General features: G+C 30.7%; 1 protein-coding gene across 1 annotated transcript in view; it reads left to right on the top strand.

Moving 5' to 3' along the window:
• Positions 1 to 9,426: 9,426 nt before the first annotated feature.
• The window catches only part of LOC131849230 (BTB/POZ domain-containing protein Tiwaz-like), a 34,833-nt gene continuing 26,066 nt past the window's right edge, over positions 9,427 to 18,193 (top strand). Inside the window, exon 1 of the mRNA XM_059199257.1 lies at positions 9,427 to 9,509. The gene's annotated coding sequence lies outside the window, so the exon portion shown is untranslated. The remainder of the gene's footprint in view (positions 9,510 to 18,193) is intronic.

Here is an 18,193-nt window from a genome sequence, read left to right as displayed (position 1 = left end):
TTACAGTAATATTTACTTACTTACTTAACTATACATTAGAATAACATATTATATATTGGTTATAAATTATAGTATATAATAATAGTGTATATATAATAATAGGTTATAAATTTCACGCAGGTGAAACCGCGGGCACAGCTAGTAATTTTTTAATTTTAGGATGATTTTGAAATGTTGTCTCCTAAAAGTTCTGTAAAGGGGTCCTAGATGTCATGTTTTTTACAGAAGTTTTGTGACTTTTCCAAATCCCTAGTTCTATATTGTCACACCGAAATACACACCGAAATATGTAAGATAGAGGGACTCCCTCTATCTACCCACTTTTTTATAAAATTTCTCCAGGTTTCTATATATTTCGCACCCGATTCGCATTAGCGCCATTATTATATGGAAATCTAATTAAATTGGAAACAATAGCGCAGGAAATGTTGCTTTGTATAGCTGAGATATTTTATTAAAATACAGCATATTTTAAGTTTACGCATGTTAAAAAAATCTTATACATAAAATTCTCGTGTCACAATGTTTGTTCCCATCAAAAGGCTTAATCGATTATTATGAAATTTTATATGCATATTCAGTAGGTCTGAGAATCGGCTACTATCTATTTTTCATACCCCTAAGTTTTTTCGACATAATATTTTATTTTCATTTTATTATTATTTAGGATAGAAAAATATATACAACCTTAAATTTCACCCTTCTAGCATCAACCCCCATTTTTTAATAGCGGTTTTAATTTATATGGCAACACAACGTTTGCCGATACAGCTAGTATCATTATAATATTACCTATCTAACATACGCAACTGTAATTCCCCGTTTTTGCAACATTTTTAACTGATTAACAATTTCAATTATAAACACGATTTAATTTATACTTTATGGCATTTTATTATAATGATACTTTTTAATTATCTGTTATCTGATGAACTTGCAATCCGCTATCGGTTCGTTTAGGTATACAAATGTGTAATCGTACCGCGGGTCATGTAGAGTCATGTTAGTACGATCAGCTATATTCAATAGGTAAGAATGTGTTTACTGCGTGATTAAATAAACTTTGTACCTAAGGTATGTTGTATAAAATTACAATGTCTATTTTTATATATATTAAAAGAATTAGTTTAATTACTTGATTTTTTTATGTTCTTAAAACATAAAACATATTACGGCTAACTTGTAAATGAAATACATTACTTCAGTTCTTTTTGTTCTTAGATTAACAAACATATTACGGGTAACCTGGTGGTAAACGGTAACCGTCGCCTATATACATGAACAGTACTACAAACATCGCGTTATCATGGTACCTCTGACATACCACTCATGCGTTGCCATTCTATAGGAATGTGTGACAATATAGGATAGAAAGCATAAGATATCATGCTTTCAGAGATAAACTGTAAAACTCACCTGCGAAGGTAAGCACGAAGTCTCATCTATTTCTACCACCAAGTAGCTTGAAGTTATATTTGTATAATATGTATGCATTTACAAAAGAAAGATCTATATATTTATATCAGTTGTCTAGTACCCATGACACAAGCTCTGCTTACCATGTATTAAGTACTTAGTAAATTTGATATTTTTTTTTGAGAATATGATTTTAAAAATAAATAAAAATTTCAAATTTCAAAATTAGAATCTAGATTGCCTCCTTTTATATAAGTCAATTAAATTAACCACGCCGTCTTAATAATTATCGAAATACTTTTAAAATGATATATAATACTTCTGTGCAATTTTTTGTTGAAACTTTAAAGGAAAAAATAATCATTTAAATAAATTTAAAAACTTTAAATGCTTGCCTTGTAAAAATGTATATTTTGTATAGTGCTATTTTTCTATTTAACTGGCGAATTTTTAATAAACATGAATAAATATTTTGAATAGATTAGAATATATATATATATAATAGGTTTGAGTAGATTATTCCCCCATCGTATCGTATTACAATTTTGCACGAAACTATTACTAGTTCGCATCTAGATTTCAGTTCTGCACTGCGTTTAATTAGTGTATACCGCGTATTAAGTTACAATTCTAGGTATATTGCAAAACCGCGGTGTCCCCCCTCACCCCCTGTCTCCCTACCGTTGTCGTTAGCAACCCTGTAGAGCAGGGCTGCTACATGCTTATATACCAGTGGTAAACAACCTTTTTAATGAATGGACCAATTTTTAGCGGGCCGCACATAATAATTTGAATAATAGACACAAAAATTTTAAAACGTAAAGTATTCCTATACAAACACGCCGCCAAGTGTAACAAGTAAGTCGTCACAAAAAATTGTTTGATTTAGTATGTCCTACTACTTTATTACATTTAATTTTATAACAATATACTAATGCGAGAAAATAAATTCTATTATAAAAATATAATATATTATAAAAGTATAAACAGGTTTAATGGATCGCAAACGGCTCACGGGCCGCGCGTTGCTCACCTCTGCTCTGTACAGTAGTGTACATAATTATTTTTAATATTCTTATACGCTATTGTGGTTGCAAATATTTTAAGACCAGGGTATCCACCCCTAGTATCACAGGTCACGTGCGCATTGCCGATCCATAAGAATCCTATATAAATATACACTTTTTGAAAAACCCCATTCTCTACTCTTATAAGAAAATCTCGTCGAACTTCTTGTTCATTCCACAATGTAAGTGTACGCGGGAAGAAGCTCCTCTGAAACCGCATTGTCTGAGACCACTTAGGTTCCAGCATGGGGAATTCCCTGTCGATGACGAGCGGTGCGATGGTAAAACGTTAGGCCATAGGCATCATGTCGAACGATTATTCTGAACACAGTCCGTTGTATATTTGGTGCAACACACAAAAGGCGAAGTCAAGTGGTAAACGATAAGTGGTTCGATATAGCCAGAGAGGTTGGGATCATCGAGAATTCTTATAGTACGTCTCTGAGTTAAAAGGACTAAGCTGGTATCCAGGTCCTGCCAGAAGATGAGGTATCAATGTGAGGCCGAAACTGCGACTTATATAATAGGAGTCTCTGGTCCGCAGTGAAGTACCACTTCGCTCTATCGCGCTCACAGCTTTTTGGACTCCAGCTTCGCCTTTTCTTCGAGTTGCCTACTGAACTCAACTCTACTGAGATATCGACGCCGAGAATCCCAATGCTCTTAGAGATGGTAATAGACGTGTTCTGGAATTACGGAGCCACAACAAGAGGGATTTTTATTTTGGGTCCACATAATAGTTATTTCGTTTATTAGTTCGAAATATATATTTATTTTGTTATATGGTGTATATGTATACATGTTTCCCATAGTACAGTAAGTTCTTCCAGTATTATACGATTAGATTATATGAAAATAACTAATTGTTTAAAAAAGTGTAAAGAGTAAATAGATTAGTAAACAGAGTATTTTGTGATGTTTGAGATGCTATTTAAGTTATGTAGATGTAATTACATACAATCATGTGTAAATTTGTAAAGCATTTCAGTTGAATAATGAATATTTAATAAATAATATACATTTTTTTTATTAATTTTGTTTCCTTAATCTCTGGGTATACAAAAGAATGGTACCAGAGATTCTTGAGTTCCGCTGCAACACGGTAAAAGTAATTAATTAACTTCCCAACTACGCTTCTATTTTTTAGAATAAAACTTCTAGCAAAATTTTAACATCATAGTTCCACAGAAGTCCTCTGTAGCTTTTTGTGTAACTGGGAAGTGATTGGTTCTGCGAATGACAGAACAAAGCATGTCGAATTGTTTAAAAACAAAGACTAAATACCTATCCGAGTAGCTTTGTACTTAACATTTCAAAAAGCACTGACGCATAAAACAATCAATTCCTGGAAAATATTGGTAAATGCATTTTCACCTATATTTCAGTGGCTTTACATGTTTGACCTTTTAGTAGAATTATTCAGTTTATATATTTGAATACTAACATGATATATTCGTTTAAAATAATAATCAAAATATATTCGTATTTATGTTGTACGAAATCTTCTGTATCACCTATTTCAGTAATGAGGAAGCATGCTTTTAAGATGTGTTTCGTTTCGAGATATGTGTATGGAGAACTGCATGAGTGATATAATAATAACAATCCCAGAATACCTCACACACAATAATTCATTACACAACTGATACAAATATTTAATTTGTAAATACAAAAAATCGTATTTAATACAAATGTTTTTACTGTGCAATGAATTAAATTTGAGACCATTAAGTATTGTAGCATTATAAGAGTTTCGCAAAAATAACAAGTTTACTAACAAAATTTACAAAAAAGTATATTGTCTTAATTAGTATACATATGCGAGCAAAGAAAATTGATATGAACACTTTCAAAACACACTGCACTAAATAAAAATAGAACGAGATTTGTGGCTGGTTTTTCAAAACATTTTCGCCGCCTGTTTGCGTCAAAGGCAGTCGAAAAAACTACTCGTACTCGTCCAGCGAAATTAAAATATTGTCGAATTGTAAATTAATAGTGGTTTCAATTATTAACCAGTCTGCATCAGCTACCGCTTTGAGGGGAATTCTTTTATACTACGCATTTATCTTTTGTAACATTCGCAAATAAATATATGTATACATTTTTTTTTCTACAAATGAAGAAAGAGGAACTTCCGGACTTCTACTGGTTAAAACCCTGTGTCGTAACTTTTTTACCTTTTACTATAATCGTTGGTTCCTTGCAACTGATGCAGCATCGCCAGAATCAACAACAAAAATAAAATAGCCAACGCCGTATTCGCGTGATGCCGTGACCGAATGATCATTTTTATGTAAATTATATTATACATAAGTAAATGAGGTATTATACTATTAATATTTCCCACAATTTATAGATCCATTTTGATATGAAGCCATAACAACAAATATTTACTAGTTATATTCAAAAGTCAGTTTGTAGCACTTTGTTGCAAAGTAAAATACACTTAATATCGTTGTATCCTGAAAGGATATCTCAAATAATAAATTGTACAATGACAAATCATCTGTGAGTGTGTCCGCTTCAATGCTAATTGTTTGGCCGCTGAAATAAATGTTATTTCAGCCGCCAAACAGCTGGCTTTGTTAAAAAACGAGAAGCTTCTCACTTCTTTGTTCTGTGGTGGTGTGTTTCGGGTGGTGTAAATTAAGACTGTGAAATTATAGTATAAGAAGCTCGTATTTTACTTCTCGGGAATGGCACTGTATGTTGGGTATAAGTTTACTATGAAAAAGTCTGAAAGATAGCGGTAGACAGTCCTGCCTCGTTGTTGGACAGTTTAAAATAGGTACCTCTTTTCGATAGTAGACGAGAATACGTGAACCCTAAAATATATAAATTTAATTATGTCACAAATATTATTGCGCATAAATAAATTCAACGTACCATTTTGGTTAAACAAGCGTTAATTTATAAAATGTAGTTTACACGTAATGTGAACGCACGCTGTACTGCACGAAGCAATTGTTTTTGGAAAATGTTTGCCTCAATCAATTATGCAAAACAATTAATTGTGTAAAACACAATTGTATTTCAGAACAAACGAGCAAATATGTCAGTTGAAAATCACTACTTTTCATATTCATAATCAGACAAAAATATGCATATTAAATCATGTTGCGGAGCTAGGCGTTAAAATGTTTCCTGTATGGGGACTTCGCTTATTATGAATATGAATCGCTAAGTATCTTGCTTTGAAATGTGATTAGGCAGTGAAATCTACATAGATGGTGGTAACTCAAAGATGACTGACGTAGTGATCTATCGACTCACAGCCCAAACAACTGGACGGATCGGGCTGAAATTTGGCATGCAGGTAGATTTTATGACGTAGGCATCCGCTAAGAAAGGATTTTAATTAATTCTACTCCCAAGGGGATAAAATAGGGGATGAAAATTTGTATGAAACTTTGTCAATTTTAAACCGATCGGGCTGAGACTTTGCATGCATAAAGGTACTAAGATGTAGCCATCCCCTAAGAAAGAATTTTGATAAATTCCACCCCGTAAGGGGTTAAATTTACGCGAGCGAAGCAGCGGGTAAAAGCTAGTTATATGAACAGATGCATGACATTCTTAGTCTGTATTATTATTTATTGCGTTGGGTTTGAGTTATTTTCAGGTGCTAAGACCTGTAATACTGCGACCTGTATAGATCTATTGTGCTCGCTTTTGTTCAAAGTTCGCTACCTAGACAAGAATTGAAGAATTGTTTTTTTTAATCCATTTCAGAAAACAAACGTTTTAATCAAGGTAAGAAAGACAATATACGTTTAATACAGAAGGTATCTTATATATGGAATAGAAAATCATTTATTCAAATAAACTTAATTTAAACCCTTTCGAATAGTCATAGTTATCATTCTTTTTACCGCTTATTCGGAATGCTGTCTCATCCCAAGCAGAATGAGCATAATATAAAATGTAATAGAATTTACAAAAGAAAATTTAATATTTTTTTGTTTAGATATGCAGACTCTTTGGTACATGGATCGACAAAATTGTTTCAGCAATCCGAGTCTCTTGTTCTATTTTCTTCTTGTTCTAGTTCTTAATTGAGTATGTTTTTTAAATCTTTTTCATATTATCCCGATATGAATATTTTAAATCGTTATAATATTTATGTAAATACATTCTATTTAAAAAAATTACTTTAAAAATATCTATAATTGTCTTAAAAAAATATAAAACATGTAAAGTAAATGAAATATACATTTTCGAATTGTAAATCAATTATCGAGCCAGGCTTTGTTAAAAGTCGTCTGCGTGAGTCTCACCTATCACAGACTCCCCTATTTCAGCCACCAAGCAGCTTGTCTTACAAGACATATTTTAATTTAAGGGTGAGCTAAGGTGCTAAAATTATATAGTGAGGCATCTTAGACCACATGAATGCAAATGTATGCTTAATTTTAGTCAGTATGAATGTACACATTTGTGATTTAAATATGCATATTCTGATAATAGGTTCCCGTGGGATTGTGATCAATATATATATATTGTATGCATGTACAATATCTCTCTCATAATTCGTAAATTTTGGACAGGAGGATTTTGTCCTTCTGTTTCATATACTAATTTCTCAGCGGATTCCAAGATCGGAGAGGTCGACAATAACAGCTTGAAGGCAGGATAAATCGGGATATCAAATCAAATCAAGATAGATATCTTATCTGTATATCTATCACAGAAGTTATAGAAACTTATGACAAATCTAATCTACCATTAGTATCGTACTGTAGTTTCGATCTAAGAAGAACTGAAAAGAAATTAAGATCTTACTTATTTCAATTAAAATTCTGTATCCCCGTAATTCGATTCCTCGCACGATACAAACATTAGTATCATGAGTATGATCATTTGCATCGGTCTGGGTGTTTTATATGTATATATATAAAAGTTATATTCATTTGTATTAGTTATCTAGTACATATAACACAAGCTATACTTAGGTCGGGACTAGATGACGCTGTGTGAATTGTCCTGATACGAGTGTGTTATTATAATTATCTGGCGATAATTTCTATTCTACACATGTCCACACGGGCGAAGCCACTAGTCACTAGCTTTCCGCCCGGGAAAGCTAGTGACTTAATAAAACAATAATTAAAACGAATATTAACAAACACTCAACTTAACAAACAAAAAAATATTATTTTTAATTAAATTTAATTATATTTAAAAAAAAAATTAATTAATTTGCTTTTAATTTTTTTTATAGTTATTGTAGAATAACTTTGTTGTTTCTCGTGATGAGTCTGCTTTCAGAATGAGTGGCAGAATCTAAAATTATGACTATTCCAACTGTTCATATGAATAACGATTATTTCTATTTCTGCATTTCTACCAGCACCTACCAAATATAGAAATTCGTTAGCAAATGTGACTAAAATAGTGTCGGTGTAAATGTAGCGAAGTGTTTGATAGGGTATTATTTTTCAATCATATATTTTTTTAATATTTCTTTTGTAACATTTTATTACACTATATTACTGTCATATTAGTCGCATTTCGCTTTAATATTTTCCCTCACAAAACCCTCAATACCTCTCACTCATCAGATACCTCCACTTCAATGTAATTATGGGAAAGGAATGCTACGTTGGTTTTGGTATGCCAAAAGGATTAGTGAAACAGTTATATAATACGAAAGGGGATGAATACAAGGGAGGCCCGGACCAACCTATCATAATTACATTGATCGTATTCCTTCTAATGGAGTAGTCAGGAGTCTATGCAACCGGTATGCAAGTTTTGAATGTGAATTAAGCATAAATTTTGTGTTACGAGAGACGTTAATAGCACTCAGTTCTGTCGGCGTAGCTCAAAAGGGATTTGGCGTCAGTCAGATAAATTGAAACTGTATCTATTTCCATTTCCAAACTTAATATACATGAGTACACATGATTGAAGCATAGTTAAACCTTAATTAAACTTGGTCACGTTTCAATTTCAATTCAATACAAGATAAAGACAAAGACACAAGACCAGAAAGAATTTTTACTTTATACCCGGTTAAAATGCGTTCATTTTTCAATCAGAATGGATTAAACTGGATCGTTGTTATAGTACGTGTTCGCTGTTACCAGACAGGAACACTTACGAATATAAATATTTGCACTGTGCAGGGATTGAACCCGCGACCATTTTCTTGTCGTTTTATTGTATTACTCATAAAAATGTCAAAGGCAAGAATTCTACTGCCGTCTATCAAGCTGTAAATATAAATAGAAATAATCAAATAAACTTATTATTCAACAAGTTCGAATAGTCATTTTCAGATTCTACCAGCCAATTTGGAACACAGATTTGATTACGTAGAATGAACAAAAAAATTACCTGACGCTCTTTTGAAGAAGTTTACTTATGTGTATGAATATAAACTATGGTAGATATTAAGTAACAAAGTAAAAAAGAGTGAGAAAACACGATAGTAGTTAAAAATAGTAGTTCATTTAATTTTGGTATTAAATATTTTATCACATGGAGTTAGTTGAGGGATATCTTGGTATCGAGAACCCCTTATCTCCCTGGGGCGGGCGGAGAACCAGCTAAATGAAGATTCTTTCATTTTTTACAAGGATAAAAAATGTTTAAAAATGTAGCCATTTTAGATATTTTTTTTTTCACCATCTTAGTTCTATGGTACCTTAATGTGTGATATCAATATAAAATACACATAGAAAAATTGTGGTGATTTAAATTTTTGTTATCGATACATTTTAATATAAGGTCTTAACATGACTTTAATTGTCGAAAGAAATATCTTATTTACCATATAACAATTCGTATCATGATCCGATTGAGTGTAATAATAAGTTGTTTAACTAAATAACTATCGTTACTTTTAGCGATATTTTCGATAAACCGCCCATCACTAGTTCCAAGCGTACCGAGTGTTTAAGGGTTCGGCGGCTGGTTCAAAGCGTCGAGTATTCGTTCTCGCCCCGTCTCGATCGGACGTGTGCAAGCTTCCGTACCCAGAGACCCGCGTACGTGTTCTATTGCAGCCGAGGATAGTTGGTAAGAGGTTTTATTTATTTTATTATAGCTTATCCTGACTGGTGATGCAGAGGCAGAAAGAGGAATCAAGAAAAAGCTGTTCTGCTCTTCAATTTATAACATAAGTTTTTTAATAATCAATTTTTCAGATTTAATGTTTAGTATAATAAAATTAACAGGAATACTACATTTATTCTGATGGTGCGTTCCCGTGGGATAATTTACAAAGAAAAATATTTGAAGAAGCTGCGCGTTCGTCCGTTATATTTTAAAATTTTTAACTGTTTGAACTTTTCTTAAATATATGTGTTGCAATCATATATGGTATATCTACAAGTAAACTATATTAACACTTGAGATTTGTACTAAGAATGGATTTTCTTATAAGAACAAATTTTCATCGAAACGGGTAATAATTTTTATACTTCGTTATACGATTATCCCTACAATAGGACCGCCTAAATAAATGGGATAAGTAAGAAGCAGATGATGATGGTATACTGTGATGATCGCACTTATTTGCGATACTGGATATACTCGTACATTTATTTTAACAGTGCGTTCCCGAGGGATAATTTGCGTACTTTACGTATATTAACCGCTGGGCGTTCGGTTATTATGTTTTCGAAAATAATAAGCTTTAAATGTTAAAAAAATATGCAGTTTACTAGAAATGTTAGTTTTGGCGACTTTAATACAAAAAAATATAAGAATTAGTTTCCAGTCGATATGAATGTCAATAAACTCGACTATTCATTTAATTATTTGCAAAACATATATTTACTCTAACAAAGGATTTTTGTAAATTCTTATGGAATCAGAACATTTATTTTCTATAATTAATTATGAACGTAAAAAAATATTTCGAAAATTATTTGTCTGTGCACTAATAGATTTGGGGATTATGAATATATATTTATTTTAATATTACGTTCCCATGGAATTATTTACATAGAATATACTAATAAATACTATGTAAAAAGCTGGGCGTTAATTTATAATAATATGTCAATAAAATCTGCATTTTAGATTGATTTTATTTTTGACATAATTTAATACATCGTAATGTTCAAATAAATTAAACTAGTTATGAAAAGTTCCATATTATCGGTTTAGAATAAAAAAACTATAATTCATAACGGATTTGTACGTAAATCGCACGGGCGTCATTAAAATCTGAATATATATTTATTCTGATAGTGCGTTCCCATGGGATGGATAATTTATGTAAATGGGACCGCTCCACCTTCGTTTATTTATTTTCGATAATAAAATTGTTTAAATCTTTCTTATTTTTATTATAAAAGTTTCGTTAAAAGAAATATATAAAATTTGATCATGTCATACGAAACTATTTATAGAAAAATTCGAATAGAAATAATAGAAATAAACGTGAAAAAGGTGACATTCCATATTAATCGTTTGGAATTGAAAATATATATTATACAACGGATTTGTAATATCAAATTTATGATTTTATTTATATAGATTTATTTTATTTTATTTTTTATTCTGATAGTGAGTTCTCATCGAATGATTTACAATTGTATTTTACGTACAAGAAAATGCTGGGCGTAGTTGGGTTTTTAATAAAACTATATATTATTAGTAGACATATTTGGTAATTTTTTTTTGAGTCAAAGAATTGATTAATAATTAGACTGGACACGGTATAATTATTAATAGACAAACTGTTTTAACTCTTCAATTATATGCGTATACAAAGTAAGGATCCGCTAAGAAAGGATTATTGAACATTTTACTGTTAAAAGGAATTTCCTTTTAACAGTAAAATGTTAAATATCTATACAATACTAGTAATTTTACTAGTATTGTACAGATATTTCTATGAGAACAGTTAAGTTCTCATGGAATAATTTATATTAAAAAATATCTAAATGAAAACGATGGGCGTTCGTTTATTAGATATGCTTCGATAAAACTGTTTGTATTTGTCTATAAAAAACTGCATCATATTTATTTTAATCAATTTTTAAAGCAAAGTTCAAAATTCATATTAACATGAGTTAGATCGTTAAGATCTGAAAAAGAACTGTATTTTTCCTTCAGTTAAATGCATTATATAAGAATCCGCTGGGAATGTATATTTAAAAAATCGGAAAATAAAAAAACCCAAAATCATAGAGGATGCGAACGAGATATCATAATTTGAATTTTAAATATCTACAAAAAAAAATGATTTTTCATTCAGTTATTTGGATTAAGTATGCATCCGCTAGTAAAGTGTATTTAAATATTCGGGAAATTAAAAAAAACCCAATATCGTAGCGGATGCGAACGAGATATCATTTAACAATCTACCAAAAATACTGTATTTTTCTTTAGTTATTTGCATTATGTATGCACCCGCTGGGTAGGTATGTATATTTAAAAATTAGGAAAAATAAGAAATGAAAATCTAAATATGTAGCGGATGCAAACAATGAATTTTGTATACATCCGCTGGGAATGTATATTTAATATTTCGGGGAATTTTAAAATCCAATATCTAACGAGATATCATATTTACGTGAATTTTAAAGATCTAAAAACTAAACTGTAATTTTCATTCAGTTATTGGGATTTTACATCCGCTGGGAATGTATATTTAAAATTTCGGGGAATTTTAAAATCCAATATCTAACGAGATATCATATTTACGTGAATTTTAAAGATCTAAAAACTAAACTATAATTTTCATTCAGTTATTGGGATTATACATCCGCTGGGAATGTATATTTAAAATTTCGGGGAATTTTAAAATCCAATATCTAACGAGATATCATATTTACGTGAATTTTAAAGATCTAAAAACTAAACTGTATTTTTCATTCAGTTATTGGGATTATACATCCGCTGGGAATGTATATTTAAAATTTCGGGGAATTTTAAAATCCAATATCTAACGAGATATCATATTTACGTGAATTTTAAAGATCTAAAAAGTAAACTGTATTTTTTATTCAGTTATTTGGATTATACATCCGCTGGGAATGTATATTTAATATTTCGGGGAATTTTAAAATCCAATATCTAACGAGTTATAATATTTACGTGAATTTTAAAGATCTAAAAACTAAACTGTATTTTTCATTCAGGTATTTGGATTATGCATCCGCTGGGAATTCACATCCACTAGATATCGGATTTTTAAAATATTTAAAAATCCGATATCTAGTGGATGTGAACCAGATATAGCCGTCGCCGTTTAAAGTACGGAAATGGAGCGCCCGAGGTCCATTTATTGTATGCACTTTCTAAAAAAAACTGTTTGGACATTACAAAATAAACTGCTCCGTACTGCAGGCTATTTTTTAGAGAAGTTTCCATAAAACGAATTAATAATTCCAATAACAGTAATCGAATCTACAGATAGGTTTTTTTTTTTAAATTCTAACTAAACGGGAACCTGAAATACTGTTTATTAAATAAATAGCTGGAGCGCCTAATTAGAACTTTATAATAAAGTTTGGTTAAAATGTAGATTAAAAGAGATTTCTACATTGCATTTGTATATAAATCGGAGATATTTTGGATTCCACACATTTATTATACTTTCGAAAAAGTAACAATTCGAATTTGTGAATAAAAACTGAAACGCAGTTAGAGTAAAATATTGTTTGACGAGTTTTTTTACGTAAACAGAATGGGTAACAAACTTACGATCAAAGGGGCTAATTGGAAATCGGCGGCGCCTTTTTACATCAAGAGGCCCACGAACATTACGTATTCAAATAAAACTAATGCTTTGTTAAGTGCATTATATAAATTGCAAAATGCATTATAAGACGCATAATTCATCAAATCATTACAAATGAATAAAATGTTATGCTAAGGGGATTTATATTTATATTAAGGAGAATATTTTAAAATGTATATGTCTTCACAAAATCTACTTCAAAATTATTGTTATCAGCTTGTAACACTTTTAGCAGAAAAATAATAAATTAGGCGTACTAAGATGGAATGGGGCGGGTATAATAGATTCTCTGTTAAATATAATTATGTAGACATAAAAGACAGACTTTCCCACGGAATCGTAGATGATCGCACGGATGGAAACGTGGGAAACCGCTAGTCACTTTACGAGAAATCATAATACTTTATAGAACAATATTGCTCACGTCTTCACACATTTTGATTTTATATCCTTGGATAATTCACACAGCGCCATCTAGTTCCAAGCTAAGCTAAACTTGTGTTATAGACAAATTATATAAAAACTTACATTTTTTTCATGAATACATACATTATTTAAATAGAAAACAAACATACTCATGAATACAAATCATTTTAATGTACGACATCAACTCCGCAACCATCGGAAATAAAGCTAAACAGCTATTCCACTGAGCTCGTTGGATAACCAAACGGATTTACGTTCATATTTTATTAATACAGTTTAAAAGTGATTTTATAACATGCTGTATAACAAAAATATCCTAAATCAGAAAACAAATAAATATATGAGTACCTGTTGTAACAACAATACTATAAAAACACAGTCAACTTATGGCTGTAGCCCGTTAATATTAACTTTTATCGCTTATTGGTCCGATTGAAATAAAATAATTTACAAAATAAATAAATTATACATACTGCAAGTTAAAAAGCTCTTTTTTTATTATATTAAAAGCTCAGTAATTAACCGGGAAGAAAGAATTGTTCTGTTTTCGGAACACTTTTTTTAGTAATTAATTGTAATTTTCAAGTAATTACAATATCAACTGATAAAAATTAATAGATAAAATCTTTATTAATATTCAAAACATAACAATGCTACAAACAAATATGTACGTATAAGAATGTTCTATATATAAAAAATACAATACACTTTACATACATAAACATAAACTACTGTCAATTAATGCTAAATGTTGTTAACGGATGGTAAATCTTATCAAAAGCGGTAAATTATGTCAACTGATGATAAATGCTGTCAACTGTTGGTAAATTCTGTCAACTGATGGTAAATTTTGTCATCTGATGGCAAATACTGTCAATTAATGTAAATCATGCAATAATATAAGCAAGCAATTATATCAAATGATGAGAAATACTGTCAACTGACGCTAAATGCTGTCAAATGGTGGTAAATGCTGTTGAACGATGGTAAATGCTGTTAAACGGTGGTAAATGTTGTCAAATGGTGGTAAATGCTGACAAATGTGGTAAATACTGTCAACTGACAGTAAATGATGTCAACTGACAGTAAATGATGTCAACTGACAGTAAATGATGTCAACTAACAGTAAATGATGTCAACTGATGGTAAAATATGTCAGCTGCTTCTAAACGCACCACTTGCCTATAATAATTATACGTGAACAGTACTACGGACATCACCTGTCGCCATATGATACCCGCATTGTCACAAAATTTAAACTCATAACTTTGGTAAATAACTTTGAAATTTGTTATGCTGGCGTTCCATAACTTTACTATCAGGCATAGACGCTCTTGAGTCGTGTGGTTTATTTAGCAAACACGGTCTGGAAGATTGTTCATATCTTCGAGCAAAGTTGAACTTGCATGCATAATGCCTGCCAAGACGATGCACCTAAACGGAAGTCGCTCAAACGCGTACTAGATTAATGTGATATTTGAAAAACAATCTCACAGTAATTTTATATATAATTACACAAATATCATTCATTATCTCCTTTAATTAGATATTCACATATACAGTTTTATTTACGAGTAGTATCTGTCTCTTTTTGTAGTTTCAGTACAATACTGAATATTAGTCCTTCGAGCCGGATCTTAGCCAGTGACTACCACTTTACCATTTGCAAACATATCATAGTAAATATTACAATTTTCGAATTCAATCTTAGCAAATATTTCAAGATTTTTGTAAATAAAGTATAGCTTCCTTTATAAGCAGGCACTTTATAAGCATTAATTTGGTATGCATAATTTACTATGGGTGAAAATATTTTAAAGTTTAGCTGAGTTTTAGAGTGAAACTAGTTTAAACAATTTGAAGACTTCTTGATAAGTGGTAAAGATCGTCGTACGAATGTACATGAATAGCTCAACGGACAATTCTCATGTGAAAATCGTGAGACGAATAGGACTAAGATGTTATGCATCTTAAAATTGTACAAACATCACTTAATATAATTACTAACAGAATCCTAGCTGCGATGTACTTTTTGAATATTATCTACTATACAACTAATAATGTACCATTTAAAAGGTTAAATTCCACCTTGTATTATTTGTTTTATACATAAGAAACAAATATATTACTATAGATACCTATTCGTTCAGAAGAAACAATTTTAATAAGGTTGTATCAAATCCCAAGATGGCGTCTGTCTGGATCGTCGATGCCAGACTTAGGACCTGGACGCCGCTCCGCCGTCCCGCTGTGCTATTGTTTTCGTTCCGCCGCTGTAGTCAAACTTGAAGGAAACTTGTGGATGATAGGTTACGTCGACTGCAGTTTCTATCGAATGTCTTGTCATATTAAACACGGTGTAGCCATATAGTGGTTTTGTTTCTCCCTATATGTTAGTAATAATAATGATAGGAGAAGGGATATGCTTTTAGACGTTCACTAGCAGAGTGCAGTGACAGAATTGTACCTATATAAAACAATAGATTAAAATATTACTTCTATTTTTAATATAGGTAAAGAAATATATAATACTATTACTGAATATTACTGTAACAGTTTTTAACTAACGCCGTAATAACAAAAGGTTTTATTTTATCGTAAAATTAAAAAAATCTACATCTTATTTTTTTTCTGACTAATTTCATATCCTTGTTAATTTATTAACAAGCTAAAAACCCCTATACTTTTATCCCATAACAAATATTCCCATCATTTGCTTCGCCTAAATTTTCCCCTTCGCTATTAAGTTTACCTAAAGTAGGGGTGATACTCTCATTCTGGCATCACTAGTAAAGCGGTCGCTTCATATTGCACATATTGCAATAAAGCATAGAGAACTACACGATACGATGGGTACGGTACGGAGGGCACGCTTGAACTACCCTTAATTAAATAAAGGAGATGGTGCTTTTGAAGTCTGACGTTCTGTTTCTCCGGACTGACTATTACTAATACATATCTTGTAAATTGGAATATAGGTATATATTTATTTTTTTCTTTTTTTTTTTATACTTCGTAATTCTGCTTTATGTAAGTAATACCAGCGGCTTTATTTTTTTTAAGAATATCCTATATCCTCCCAAATTCACATCAAACATTCTACTCCGATCAAAAGAGGATGTGAAATGATTATAAAAATGATCAATTAGGTTATAATATATATTTACAACAAATGGTCACTAAATATCAATGTCATTGGGATTTTCCTGGTTTAATACAAATAAGGCTTTATGCCTTAATTGTAATAATTGGTCAGTGTTAATATATTTTGTTAGTATAGGCCGTTGAAAATTATTAAAAAATTGTGCTAGTTAGAAACATCATCCTTTCCCGCGTACTTTCAGCACTTATAATTTAGTACCTATGTCAGAGATATCTTTTATGCTTTCGAAAGGAACTTTTTATACATATGTCACTTAGTTACTACTTTTAATATTTAGTATTAGTAAGGTTCTTGGGAGCATTTAAAAGTAATGGAGTATGTACAGATATAGCAACTTTAAAACACATTTTTTTTATTTTAATAAATGGAAAAGTAACTGTTTTCCTCTATCATAAAATAGTTCATATCGAGTACCTACAAACATTTTTTTTATATATATACTACAATGGCGACAGACAAACATATGGATCATCTGATGGTATACGTAGCCTTATTTATTTATTTACTTATTTGTAGGTCAAGTTACAAGTTACAAGTAGGTCTTACAATATGAATATTCGTTCAATGTATTCAGCCTGCTTTTATAAATTGAATTAATTTTTAAAATATTTCTAATAAGTAATTAAATGTTTATATATTAAAATATGTCAACAATTAATATTATTTTATATGTCAAAAAAATCCTTAAGAAATATTAAAATACCTTTAACACTACACTGTAGTCGAAGAGAAAACCTTGGCGGGTAGTTTATTCCATAATCTAATTACGAAAATTCAGAATATTGAATCCTGACTTTATGGACTTAGAGGATATCATGTTCCCATAATAACTTTGCAGAATATACACTGGCTAAAAGGTTTTACTATACACATATAATCTATGTAGACTAAATTGCATTCTGTTACATTGGCCTAGAGTTTAATTAACTTTGTGAAGTTTATCTATGATGTGCACATAGTGACGGATAACCATACTCCTTGTTGAACGATGGAGGTAGAGTAAAGTAGAAATATACTTACTACTATTTTAAGTACTTTTGAATAGTTACGATCTTTCAATATAACCCTCATTCCGAACGGAGTTTCAAAAGAAGAACGAAACGAGACATGTATGATGCTATATGTTATATATATATAAAAAGGGATTCCCATATTTGAATAGACAATATAATAACCATTAGGCAAATAAAACATAACATTATACCATTTATATAATATTAAATTAAATATTCAAGAAAATCATAACCAATCGCTTGAACTTATTTGAAAACCAGGATTATGGATTTACTTGAGGATATATAATATTATCTATTAATTACCTTATATTTACATATAAATAATAAGTCCAAAACCAATATGATATACTTATCGGAGTGCTTTAACTATGATACTAATTTAAGGCTAATCGCAACTTCG

Source organism: Achroia grisella, unplaced genomic scaffold, assembly GCF_030625045.1.
Source record: "Achroia grisella isolate CSIRO2021 unplaced genomic scaffold, CSIRO_AGI_Agris_v1 utg640, whole genome shotgun sequence".
Classification (NCBI taxonomy): Eukaryota; Metazoa; Arthropoda; class Insecta; order Lepidoptera; family Pyralidae; genus Achroia; species Achroia grisella.
This window is presented reverse-complemented; position numbering and strand designations above follow the sequence as displayed.